Raw genomic sequence first — 12,998 nt, 5'->3', positions numbered from 1 at the left:
GAGAGCGCTTATCACAATTGAACTCTAGTGTGCTCCTGGGTCCAGCACGTTGCAATGGGTAGAAATGGGATGAAAAGGATGAGTGGGGAGTGGGCAGGATTTAACAGGAGCTTTGGAGGAAGACGTGCACGCGCACAAGGTAAGCAGGAGTGACAGGGTAGAAAGAATGGCCGGAAGACTGACTTGGGAAGGAACAATATCATCAAAGATGAACGAATACAGAGGTAAGAAGGTATGCACAGAGAGCCACGGCCAGCCTGGGCTGGGGCCCCCATTCCTGACCATGCCCTTGTCCTTTCTTGCTTTGCCCATCTATCTCTGAGTTGCTGCTGCCTCCCCATCCCGACCTACTACTGTCCTTCATCTAAACCCTACAAGAGAAAAACAAACTTACTTTTACCCTTCCTGGGCCCTGACACCTCCTGTTCCACCTCTCCCTGGACCCCTGGTGGTATCCGAACAATCCAGCTGCACGAAGGCATCCTCAGCCTTTAGTATCATTGAATTCTGTGCTTTCATAATCTTCCTGTTCTTGGGGAAGGTGTCAGAATGTTTTTGACCCTTGACTAGACAAGATGTATCAGGAGTAGGCAATCCAAGGCCAAACTGTAGACATTAGAGTGAGAGGGACAGGAAAAGAACCCATGGGGCAGTGCTGGGTAATCTGGACCATGGTAATTCCATGCTAGTTTGTGAGTGGATGGCTAGGTGAGGGAAACCAAACTGGACCAGTACTGAAAATTCAGTGGACAGGAGGGTCACCAGGACACATTTCATAAGGGACCTAAGACTTTTGGGCTCTCTAATCTTTGCAAAACAGGAACAGGCAGGTCTGTTTATCCAGGAGGCTTTTGCCTTTTAGAAATGCAGAACAAAACAGAATAACAAGTTAATCTACTTAAGCCAGCGCTTTCTGGCAAGCTTCTAGAATGAGCTAGCCCCTTGATAAGGCTCCTCTCTCCCCTCATGCCCATCTGGAGTATCTGCTCCCAAGGACATGTGTCCAAGTGGGTGGGACATGACACCAGTTGGTTTAACCCCAGGTGGGTCAGGGGGCTCTCCTGCATCAATGCCAAGATTGGTGTGGTATACCAAGCTGGATACATAAACACATACCATGTGTTGTGGCCACAACAGTGACTAGAATTGATGACTCCATCTCTGCCAGCTCCAAATCTTAAAGCACACACTTTACATAAATGGTCCTTAGAATTTTCACATAAATCAGAATCATCTTGAAGCCTTTTAGCTATACCCCTAGGACTTTTGAGATGAGGCTGACAATGTGAGTTTCTAACAAGTTGTTAGGTGCTATTGCTGTGTTCTGGAGACTGAAAGTTGAGAATCTCCAGCCTATGCCAAGAGAGTTCAATGATCCTACCTGTCTCATACAATGACTCACTCTCACCTAGCACTTCAAGCTCACCCAAATCAGAGCAAGTGAGCCTGGAACACTATGAAAACTATTGGTCAATGTGTTTATTATCCTATGAACAAGGACAGCCTTAGAGTTCATTAAACCGACCTACTTTACTTCAAATAATCAGTTAAGCCCCAGTTCAGAAAGGGTGAGGAACTTGCTCACATTAATAATGAATCATGAATCAAAGTAGAACGTAGATTAGAAAACTCAGCATCATTCTCAAAGTCATAACTGTGGGGTCTCAGAAAGCCTGACGTATGCCATTCTTGAAGTCACCAACATCAAGAGTTTCTATGATGGTAGAGCTAAAATGCCTGTTTCCCACGTCAAAGCACTTATTCCTGTTTCAATTAGGTTCACCTTGTTCCAGGATCCATCCTCTTCTGCTTATGTACTCTGCTGAGGGCCTGTGCATGAAGGTGGCTTCGTCTGGAGGGTCCCTCTAAGCGTCTTCCTGCCATCTTCTCCCTTGCTGTTAAACCTGACTCGATGTCAATGTCAACTTTCTTCCTCCCAGAGCTCCCAAAATATGCTCTTCTCATTATACTTTTCATAGGGGAAATCTCTGGCTCTACCTCCCCTACTGGCCTAAAAAACTGCTTGGCTCATACACCAAATGTGCAGGGGCCAAGTGTGGTGTCCATGGGTGATAAAGTTCATTTATAGAACCTGGGTGGTGATTGTCTTGGCCACAGGGAATCATAGGCACTGCGACTTTATCTACAGGGGTAGCTGCACATGTGCAGAATGCTGTCTCATGGAAACATGGCCTATGTGGCCAGAACTTTAAGATTTTCAGAGAGAAGCCAGGTGTCTGCATTCTCAAGTGAAATCTGCCCAGTTTCATGAGTCAGTAGGAAACTCAGGTTTAAGATGCCAGGTGGAGAGGCAAATAAAAAGCAACTACAGCCAGAACAGGCTCATATGCCACCAGTTTGTGACCTCCAGATTTCTGCATCTCCAGTGTATGGTATATCACAGACTGTCAATGAAAGCTTGTTGCTTAGAAAGCAAATGAACAAATGACTGGCTGGATAGGAAAGGAGCAGATGGACAGGAGAGGGAAAGTGGGATGGATGCCCAAGTGTCAAGATGCCAAGTAGTGGGCTGGGCAAGCTCAAGGTGACCTCACTTCCAAGCTGTCAGTGAATGTCATGTGGTATTGTTTGGTGGCTCAGGGTGAAATGAACAACAGTGACCTTGTGAACTGAGTCAGCTGCTGACTCCTCTGAAGACATCACAACCAGAAGCTGAAACACACATTGACAACAAGCTGGTGTGCACACGCAGTACTGTGTGCAAATGGTGTAGAAGATGGAGGCTCTATGTGCCATAGATTGCATATTCCATCTGAGGTCTACCTCATAGCTCATGGTTTAGACATGGGGATGGAGAAAAAGTGTGATGACTAAGGCATTTGGGAGTTTCAGGGGGGAAAAAGTCATCCAGCCACACCATTCTCCATTCTCAGCCAGAAACTCCCTCTAGTCAGATACTCTGAAGCTTGGGAAGGGCATGAGCAAGGCTAGTATGGGCCAGCCCCTCACCTCCAGGAACACTTTCTGGGAGGGAATAGCATACAAATGGCCCAGTGTGGAATGCCTGGGGTTGCAAAAGCCAAGTTATTTCAGGTTCCACTGAGTTATAATTTATTTTTTTTCTAACTGATCATTACTGCTGCTGACTCTATAAATAACCATCTAGGGAGTCTGTTTTTCTGCTCCAAAATCCTCCAAACACCTAGCTAGATTCTCTGTGGTTTCTGGCCTGCCAGGCACATAACACATTTCTTCCCTGTACAGTCCTTCAGGGAATCCTTCAGGCAGCACATGCCAAGAATTCTGCTGAGTTCTGTCCATCTCAGTCCTCCTCTTCCTGATCTAATTCTTCATCTCCAAACTGGCCACCCAGATATCAGCTTCCCTCCAGAAGAGGCCCCGCTCTCTCAACACAGGTGCCTTCCAAGTCAAGGACCTGGCATCTCAGTCTACTCTCCTTCATCCCACTGCAACCCTCCATGCACAGAAGACAAGTGTTATTTGTGCTATGGAATTTTAACTGCACATCATTTGAGGTCAAGCCTGAGAAGAAAAGATGATATCGCTGGTAAAATACCCAGCATCCTTACATCCAGGAAGGAAGACTTTGAGTTATGTGAAATCAACTTAAGTATTTAAAGAATGTATTTAAGTGTGACTCCGTTTAGTTGAGGCAAAGAATAAATCACATTCTTGGTGGTGTTCTGAAGGACTGATAGCATGGAGTTTCTTCTTTAAGCAGAGAATATAGGGAGGAACTGATATTCAGAAAGATCTGTCATGCACCAAGCATTGTTTTATAACATTTTCATGGCACATGACTATAAAGAAGGTACCCCATAGGGCCTGAGAAAAGGGACTTGCTCAAAGTCACACAGAAAGAAATGGGCAAGAATGAGACCCACACCCCAGTCTCCATCCTGACTCCTCCTTCTCCTTTGCTAATGAGAAGACTGGAATTTGGGGTGATGTTTCATTTCAGATTAATTTTGCAAGTCTGGAAAACCAGGACCACTCTGTGGGTATCTAACCACTGTTTGATGACAGCCACATGTAAATTCTTCAATGCTAGCATCCCCATGTAATTAACAAATACCTTAGTTACTCTCTTGTTCATCATTTATAACGGCATCAATCATAAGCACTATGGTCATTTAGTTTGTCTTAATGGTCTAAAATTGAGAGCTTCTATGTTGTGGGGTAGTTTTCAAACAATAATAACTAAAATAATGACAACTATATGTTGAATCAAGTCTTCAGTTATCCAAGGGAGAAGAAGAAACCTCGCAGATGCTTCTTCTGCACTCTGACCACTTGTTGGCCACACTGAGTGCAGCACATTGGAGTGGCCTGTTTCCTCTTCTGACTCTCTTTCTAGGCCAGTGAACACCATAGCTCTTGGGTCCTATCTCCTAACAGGAACATTTGAATGTAAACACTGGATTAGCATATGTGTAAAAAGTATTTATAACCTACTTCTATAGTTTACACCTGGAAAGTCCCTTCTAAAGGTCCATATGTGTGGGCTCAATCTCCTGTTCATGGTGCCATTGAGAAGTGGTAGAACTTTCAGAAGATGGGGCCCAGTGGAAGCAAGTCATGACACTGAGGCAGGGGTGTGGGATTACAGGATGCCAGTCTTTTCTTTGTCCTCTCTTTCAATCTCCTAGCAACCATGAGGTAAGTACTTTTATTCTACCATAAACTTCCTGCCATGTTATGACTCATCTCTGACCCAAAGGTAATAAAGCCAATTGATCATAGTCTGAAATGATAAGCCAAAAGAAACCTTCCTTTCTTATATGTTTATCCTCTCAGGTGTTTTGTTACAGCCACAAAAAGCTGACTAATACCTGTTATCTACAAAAACTGAAATAAAGGATAATGTGTGTGTATGTGTGTTCCTATGCATCTGCGTATTTACTTAGCTATCATGTTTTCTTCCTGTCCCATAGTGGATCATCTCCCCTCCCATAGTCTTCAATATGTACACCCCACTTTGGAGGCTGTATTCTAGATGATGTGTTTATTATCTTTCATTTATTCATTTTCCCCATCTCCAGTAGCACCTACTCTTTGTTGGGTACTATACTAGGTACTGGAGATACTGAGTGAACAAGATGGGCATGGATCATGTTCTTCACAGAACTTATAATCCAGTGAGTGAAATGATGTTAGATAATGTCAGACAGTGATAACAGCTACAAAGAAAACAAAACAAGTTAATGTGACAGAGATGGAAAGTGGCTTCAAGGGATACAGGGAAATCATATGGCAACAGGAGCTCAGTGAAGGCCTCCGTGGGCTGCATGAGGAGGAAGCTGTTGTGCACAGGTCTTGTGGAAGAGTAGTGACTGGGCAGAGAGAATGTCAAGTACAAAAGTCCTACTGCAAAGAAAGTCAGTGTGACGGGACTGTAAGAATTTGGTAAAGGAGAGGTAGCCAGACTAGAGACTCTGAAACTCAAGCTAACGAATACCCAATGGAGATGAGTCTTGGCCACACTACTATTGGCTGAGTGACACTGGGGACTGATGTCACCTGATGCTCAAGGTTATTAAAGGAATTAAGTAAAAGAATAAACATATGGAATATCAAAATAAGCCCAAAGAACACCCACTACACAGTTGGCATCAATAACTAGCAGCCGTTGGTGTTGTTCACTTATTTATCACTGGTCTCCACCCTAGCACGAGAGCTTATACAAGCCGGGCCTGGCCAGCTTCCCACCCCACTGGACCAAAGTGACTGGCACTGTACCAGCTGATTGGAAGACTGGATTAAAAAAAGGTAATGGTGACAGAAAACCAGAGTCAGGACTAAAACGAAGGACAGACTTTTTAAAATCAAAGTCTTTTTTTCCAAATTACCAAAGTAAAGTCATGTACAAGCCCCAGCAGCCCTACTCTAAGGCATATAACATAACCAAGAAAAGTACACTCACAAGGGTGGCTGGCAAGACAGCAAATCAAAAGTTAAAAGAGATGCCAGCAGTGAAAGCCACCAGAATCTAGACAGTTCGGCTGGACAGTTCAGAGACCCTCTTGTTCAGCAAGGCAGACTTAAACACAGAAACAATCGAGTTAACCTTGAAGGGTAGGGAATTTTTAGGTAGATGGATAGGAAGTAAGCCAGAATCTGGGGAGCTGAGAGAACAGCAGATGGACTCAGAGTTCTGCACAGGCTTCTATATTACTGGCCTGGGAGGAGGGGTCACACGAGGGAGGCAGAGACCACGAGCACTGACTAGAGAGGAAGGAGGCCAGATTTGAGAGAAGCTGGAATCCCACACAGAGAAGTTTGGGCTTGATCCAACAAACAGGAGGGAGCAGTTGGAAACTTGTGAACAGCAGATTAACATAATTAAAGAAGAATCTTAAAGACTCTAGCTTTTCGTGGGGATGCAGAGGAGATGAGAGGTGATAGAAAAGCTAGGACGCTTTACAAGAGCTCAGGCTGGCAGCCACAGGGCTTGGACCAAGCCACTGGATCTGCTCCCAAAAATAGATCTGCAAGATATCACAAAGCAAAGTCCACGGAGCTTAGAGATGAATTCCGAATTTTGCCAGGAGGTTAAAGAGGACTGGGAGGAGACAATTCTGAAGTTTGAAACTTGACATCTGGAAAGCAGAGCCGGCAGTGTCAGATCTAGTGACACAAGTTGAGGCTGGGGAAAGGAAGCAGTAGGTTCAAAGTTGGACACCTGAAGCAGTTCTGTAAGAATGTAAAAGATCAACACATCCAGAAAGCAGGAATTAACTGCAAGAAGGATGATACCGATGGTGCCTCCTCGTTTTTGTTCAAAGGGGAATTAACAACAAAGTTTTGTCTAACATGCGTAAGACGGCTATTTGTCCAAACACATAGCCAGCTCATGTGGGCTCTGAGCCCCTCTCAAAGCTCCTTATAGCTTATTAACCACAGGTTCAGTGCAGTCACAGGGATGGGAAAAAGAATATTTAGGAATCCAGAATGTTAGACCTTTCTTTTGCTAAACTCCTGTAAGGCTTCACTATTTCCACACCGAGGCACATGCTTCAGTACATATGCTCAGTGTGTAAGAACTGAGTCATTTCTTTTCCCTTCCCCTGTCCCCTCGCTTGCCCTCCCTTCTAGCAGCGCCTCCTCCTCTGTCTCCTCCACCTCCCACGTGGCTGCCAACCTCCTGGCACACATCCTTCTCCATCTCATTTCTGCCTGGCTCTCAACATTCCCCACTCTCTCCCAGCTTGCCTGTGATTTCTTTAGAAATGCAGGGAGTCCAGGAGATGAACTACAGATGGAAGCAGACAGGAGATTGCACACTCCATCAAAAGACAAGCAGCTTGTTGTGAAAGAGCCTGGAAGAGCAAGTCAGCAGACTTGGGTTCTAGGAGTCAGGCAGGGAATCAGATAAAGATCCGTGGAGACAAGGAGCTCCTCATTACCCGGAGACAAGCTTCTCCCTCCACAGATAGAGAGGGAAGAGAGGCAGGTCCCCTTTCAGAGCATCACCTCAAGGATAGCACTCAGCAGCGCTCACAGCTGTCTGAATGACAATTGTGGGGAAGAAGGCAATGAACGCAAAAAGCAGAGGAAAACTTACTGTGGACTTGACATGAATGGTGTGAAATGCACACCTCCTCCAGTTCCTAGAAAACAAAGATGAGTCAAACAGCAGTAGAATTTTCACAGGCATTCCTCCTCTGCTAGCCACACACATCGCCAGACACAGAACATCTGTACACAGGTTTCTTGATAGAGATAGCCACCAGCGACTGTCTCCTCAGAAGGGAAACTGGAAGGTCAGATCCACTTCTGCTAAGGAGCAATTCCTATAGTATATGGACCTTTCCCAAGGCTGTTTGTTACAGGAAGATTCCTGCAGTAGACATTTCTATACCATTACAAATTTTTTACTTCAACATTATAGAGGAGTAAGAGTATAGAACTTTGAAATTTAAAGGCATAGCCAGGCACCAGTGGCTCACACCTATAGTCCTAGCTACTCAGGAAGCTGAGATCTGATGAAAGCCAGCAGGAAAGTATGTGAGACTCTTCTTTCCGATTAACTACCAAAAGGCTAGAAATGGAACTGTGGCTCAAGTGGTAGAGTACTAGACTTGAGAAAAAAAATCTAAGGCATAGTGCTCAGTCCCTAAGTTCAAGCCCTAGGACAGGCACACAATAAAAGGAAACGACATGGTAAGGACCTCTGCCATGACCCAAGGCCAGGACAGTGTCATGGAGAAAACAGAAGACAGTACAAAGATGGCAGGCGAGAACATGGCTACCTCCATTCTAGAGAGCAGCGCTATGGATCACCCAATCTGCACAGCCTGAAATCTGCAGATAGTTCTGGTTTCCTAGACAACACTGCCTGAGCTAGGCAGAAATACAACTCTGTCTCAAAGAATAATACAGGTTCATGACAACAAAAAGAAAGACAAGGAAAGGTGGCCATGTGCCATTTCAGAGAGTGAGGACAAGCAGGAAATGAAGCTGAGACAGAAGCTGAAATCCCACTAGGTTCTGGGCCTTTTGTAATTTCACATTTTTAAACAGAGAAGGATCTTAGTTCCTGTTATCAATGGAGAGTAGGTTGTATGAATATATGAGTTGGTCAATATTGATCTAAGGCTCTGTTTAAGATCTTTACACTTCACTATACGTAAAGTTATACTCTTAACTCTGGCTTTCTCAATTAATTGGTTGTGTGATCTTGGACAAGTCATATAACAGTAGTTCAAGGTCCCTCCATCATCAGTCAAATGGAAACTAAGAAGCGAGCTTCCAAGCTCCATTCCTTGGCTCTAAAATTTACAGTGGTGGGGCTGGGAAGGTGGCTCAGTGGTAGAGCGCTTGCCTTGCATGCCTGAGGCCTTGAGTTTGATTCCTCAGCACCACATAAGCAAAAAGAAAAAAGCCGGAAGTGGCGCTGTGGCTCAAGTGGTAGAGCGCTAGCCTTGAGCTGAAGAGCTGAGGGACAGCGCCCAGGCCCAGAGTTCAGGCCTCACGACTGGACCAAAAAATAAATAAATAAATAAAAATAAAATAAAATTTACAGTGGTAAGGGCTGATAGCAGGAGAGAATGGGCAAATGCACCCAGTTAAAGAAAGGTCATAAACTTGGATATAATTAAGAAGAATTTGGGAGGGGGGAGGGGTTATCCATCTGCAATAAACTGCCCTCAAATTATCCATCCTAGAGATATCTTGGAGAAAGCCAGGCTGTGCATCAAAAGTAGGTGGCTGACCATCACTGGTTTCTATTTCCCTAGTCTGAGTCTCCTCCCCCAGGGCGCTACAAGCTCTTCCCTTGACATTGCCAAGTAGCTTGAGATTGTTGGCAGGCAATTTTCTTCTCTCCTTCCCAAACTCCCTGGGGCTTTGCAGGAGCTCCTGGGTCAGACAGCAGAGAGAAAAATCTGTACTTGGATATGTGCTATGGGCAAGGACAGTTAGAGAGCTGCAAGGACGTAGAGGATGTCACAGACAAACCCTCAATTCCCCATCCTCCTTCTTATAATAAGGAAGGGAAAGGTCCAGAAAACTGGTATGATTTCCCATTGTTTCTGAAGTCTCCAATAAAAGGAGCTTTATTAAAGCAGCCCATTATCTCTCCTCAGAGCGGTCCCTCTCCCAAATTCTACTTGCACCATAAACTGTGGGTGATCTCAAGCACAGAGGTCAGAACACCATAAGTAGGCACAAAGTATATACCGGTGGATTTCTTGGCTCAGCTGCTTCTCTTCTCCAAAGGGCTTGACCCTTAAGAACTCTTGGATAATATAGAGGAGGAGAGTTGCTGTCAGGATGGAGAGGAATTCACAGCAATGTCTTGATAGCAGCTACCCAGTGGCACAGCTGAAAGTAACTGATGTGTGGGCCAATTCTAGATGAGAAAGACTACCAAAGGAGCAGTGGATATAGGTTGTGAATTGCTACAGCAGCTAAAAGAGGGTGAGGGTAGAGTAACAGACCCTGATCCTAGTTATACATACTGGAAAACCAGCTGCCTCTGACACCCATCTAGCCTGGCCCATCCACCTACACCATGATTCCCTTCACAGAGCTCCTTATTCCAAGACTCCAGAGAAGTCTTGAAACAATTAACATGAACTCTTTCTTCCAGTTTTTGAGATCAAGATGGTTTTTTTTTTAAAAAAAGAGAGAGACTTATAACATGTACACACTATCCCATGATTAGATGTGACCCTTTAGACTTTAGGAGTTAACCAATAGCTTTTCAATATAGATACTTGGTGGGGGTAGGAGGGAAGTGTGCACCAGTCCTGAGGCTTGAACTCAGGGCCTGGGCACTGTCCCTGAGATTTTTATTTTTTGTTTAAGGCTAGTGCTTTACCACTTTAGCCTTACCACTCGAGCCACATCTAGCTTTATTTCTGGCTTTTTGGTGGATAATCAGGGATAAGGGTCTCGTGGATTTTCCTGCCTGCACTAGCTTTGAACTGTGATCCTCAGCTCGCAACCTCCTGTGTAACTAGGATTATAGACATGAGTTACTGGTGACCAGCATCAGATTCTTTTTTTAATCCATTTTCTCCAGAAAAGTTCTTGCTCCACAATAGCATCTGAGCTAAACAACAATTGGGGCAATAGTGAGTCAGAGATCTGGTACTGCCAAAGGACCCAGCAGTGAGCTAGAGCTACTTTGTGGGCCTCCCTCAAATGCCTTTACCATCTGGTTGCATTGGTAGAGAAAACTCAGGAAAGACTCTGAATCCCGAATCTTATGGAAGTACAGGCCTCCCCCCCCCCCTTTCCCCCTCCCATCTTCTGATCTCCTTGGAAATGCTCTAGAAAACTGTTACTTCCCACATTACAGGACCAATGAGGGAGATAGACTGCCTTACTCTTGGTACAATCACCATCTCCTTCCATATCTTAAATGATTGTAGAACTTGGTACCTTCCTAGAAATGATTGGGGCATTTGAAAACAAAGAAAGAAATGCATCCAGCTGCAAGTTACTAGATGGGAGCAAAATCACATTTCAGTTGTTTGTAGAGTTTGTAGAGTTACTTGTAGAGAACAAGCTATACTACTAAGTTACAGTGATGGCAAGAAGTGGGAAAGAGCAACAGCTGGGTCTATAGGCAGTGCTAGGTAAGCTGAACATCATGTGTCCATTACACGTGGCTTCAGGATTTGGAACAAAAGTAAAATAAAATAACTCATGCCTTTGAGTTCACAAATAGACCAAGACAAGTTGACAAGTAAACTGAAAAGATGATGGCAAAAGAGTATCAAAGTCTGCTCCCCTATACCTCCTCTCCCACTCTGTCCATGTCAGGGCAGAGAAGTGGAGAACGGTTCAGCTAAGTCCATCCTCCCACACAGGTACACCAAAGCCCTAGGCTCCAGGGATCTGAAGTTCTGAAAGAACCAGCCATTCTCTAAATGGGAGCTGAAGATAACTCAGGCTGACAGGGTGGGGTGGCCCTTCTACCAGGTGGCCTCAATCCCTCAGAGGCAGTCCAATCCCTGATGGAAACCCCTGGCCACAGCACCAGAGACCCTCCCTTCTTTAGCCACAGCTGGGAGCCAGAGGTTGGCAGCTCAGGGTCAATTCATGAACCGTAGCCCATGCTTTACAGCAGAACACCTGCCAAGGGTCCTCAGTAGACCTGGATACTCCTGTGGGATTTACTGGCTCTGGATGGAGAAGCAATGTAGCTTTCTTGGAGCTGAAGGATAAGTAAGTTCATAAAGGTAACCTCTGTCCTTCATCACTTCCTGTCTATCTTCCTCCTCCTCCTCCTCTGACTATCCCTTTTCTAAGTCAGTCTCTTTTGCCTCAGTTCTCTTTGGTCTTGGATGATAACTGGTACACTGGATGCTTTCCCCAAGGAACACACCTGCCCCTTCCCCCAGGCACTCAAAGCAGCAGAGACTGGTCTCTTCCTCCACAGATTGTCCTGGTAGTCAGCAGCACAGAGCAAAGGGACACCTGGTATGCTGGAGGCCATCTGCATGTCACTGAAAAGGCCAAAACAAGGTCTTACTACACAAGCCTTGTCTTAGACATTGACTGTGTCTCAAAGGCACTCCAGGTTGGAACACCCACACAGAGAGAATGACTGTTGCTGAGCATTTCAGGCATAAAAGACAACTGTCTTCTTTAAAGTTTACAAAATATATTCTCTATCATTCCCAGCATCCTCACTACCATGGTGATGAGCCAGAGATCTTATCCTCCTAGTCATTCAGTCTTAACATGGCTACTGATCCCCTTCCCCACCTCAAGAGGTGATCCTCTATAGGGTGACCAGGGAGACAGCATTCTGCAGAGAGTATTTCTGGACCAGGGTCTGCCTCTGTGATCAGAGTTCAAGTACAATCTTCCAGAGAGTGGTAAGGGGTAGGGTAGGTGGCCTTTGAATCTTACTCCCAAGCCATCCTTGACTACAGCAGGGCTTTACCCAGAGCCAGAGGGCAAACATTGTGAGCTTGGCATAGGGTCTCTGTTGTATATTCTTTGTCTCTCTTTTGCTTTTTGCTTTGCAACCTTTTTGAAAATGTAAAACTGCATTTTTAGCTTGAAAGGCTTTTTTTTAAATTTAATTTAATTTTATTTGTGAACATACTGTACAGAGGAGTTACAATTACATGGGCAGGATAATGCGTACATTTCTTACCAAGCATTGCAGCCTCCTCCTTTGTTTACCCTTCATATCCCTTCCCAGCCTCCCCCCCCCCCCACCCACGGACGTTGTAAAGCTCGTTTTGGACATGACAACTTGTACTTCTCATTGTTGCAACAGGCCCACCTGTATCCTTATAGAACTGGTTTTCCCCCATCTCCTCCACAAGTTTGAAAGGCTTTATAAGAACAGGTGGTAGGGAAAATCAGCAATGCAGGTTACAGACCTGACTGACAAGAAAGAGCTGTACCATCTTGTACTGGTTGTCATCCATCAGCCTCCTCCACCATTGCTCTTATTTTGGGTCTCCACTCGTGCCTATCTACCCACTCACTCACCTCAGGCTTTCTACCTGCACAGGGCCTCAGGATGACTTCCTTGTTGCATGCAT

At 45.1% G+C, this 12,998-nt stretch overlaps 1 protein-coding gene across 10 annotated transcripts in view; it reads right to left on the bottom strand.

The window, feature by feature from the left end:
* LOC138803464 (transcription factor HIVEP3-like) overlaps positions 1 to 12,998 on the bottom strand; it is a 405,830-nt gene that overhangs the window by 249,852 nt on the left and 142,980 nt on the right. For 2 of the 10 annotated variants that reach the window (XM_069987525.1, XM_069987520.1), the window contains one exon: positions 7,547 to 7,592. The exons of the other annotated variants lie outside the window; for them this stretch is intronic. The gene's annotated coding sequence lies outside the window, so the exon portion shown is untranslated. The remainder of the gene's footprint in view (positions 1 to 7,546; positions 7,593 to 12,998) is intronic. 10 annotated transcript variants of the gene reach the window in all.

Source organism: Dipodomys merriami, unplaced genomic scaffold, assembly GCF_024711535.1.
Source record: "Dipodomys merriami isolate MVZ:Mamm:240054 unplaced genomic scaffold, mDipMer1.0.p SCAF_34, whole genome shotgun sequence".
Lineage (NCBI taxonomy): Eukaryota > Metazoa > Chordata > Mammalia > Rodentia > Heteromyidae > Dipodomys > Dipodomys merriami.
The sequence above is the reverse complement of the archived record's forward strand: the minus strand, read 5'-3'. Positions and strand labels throughout refer to the sequence as shown.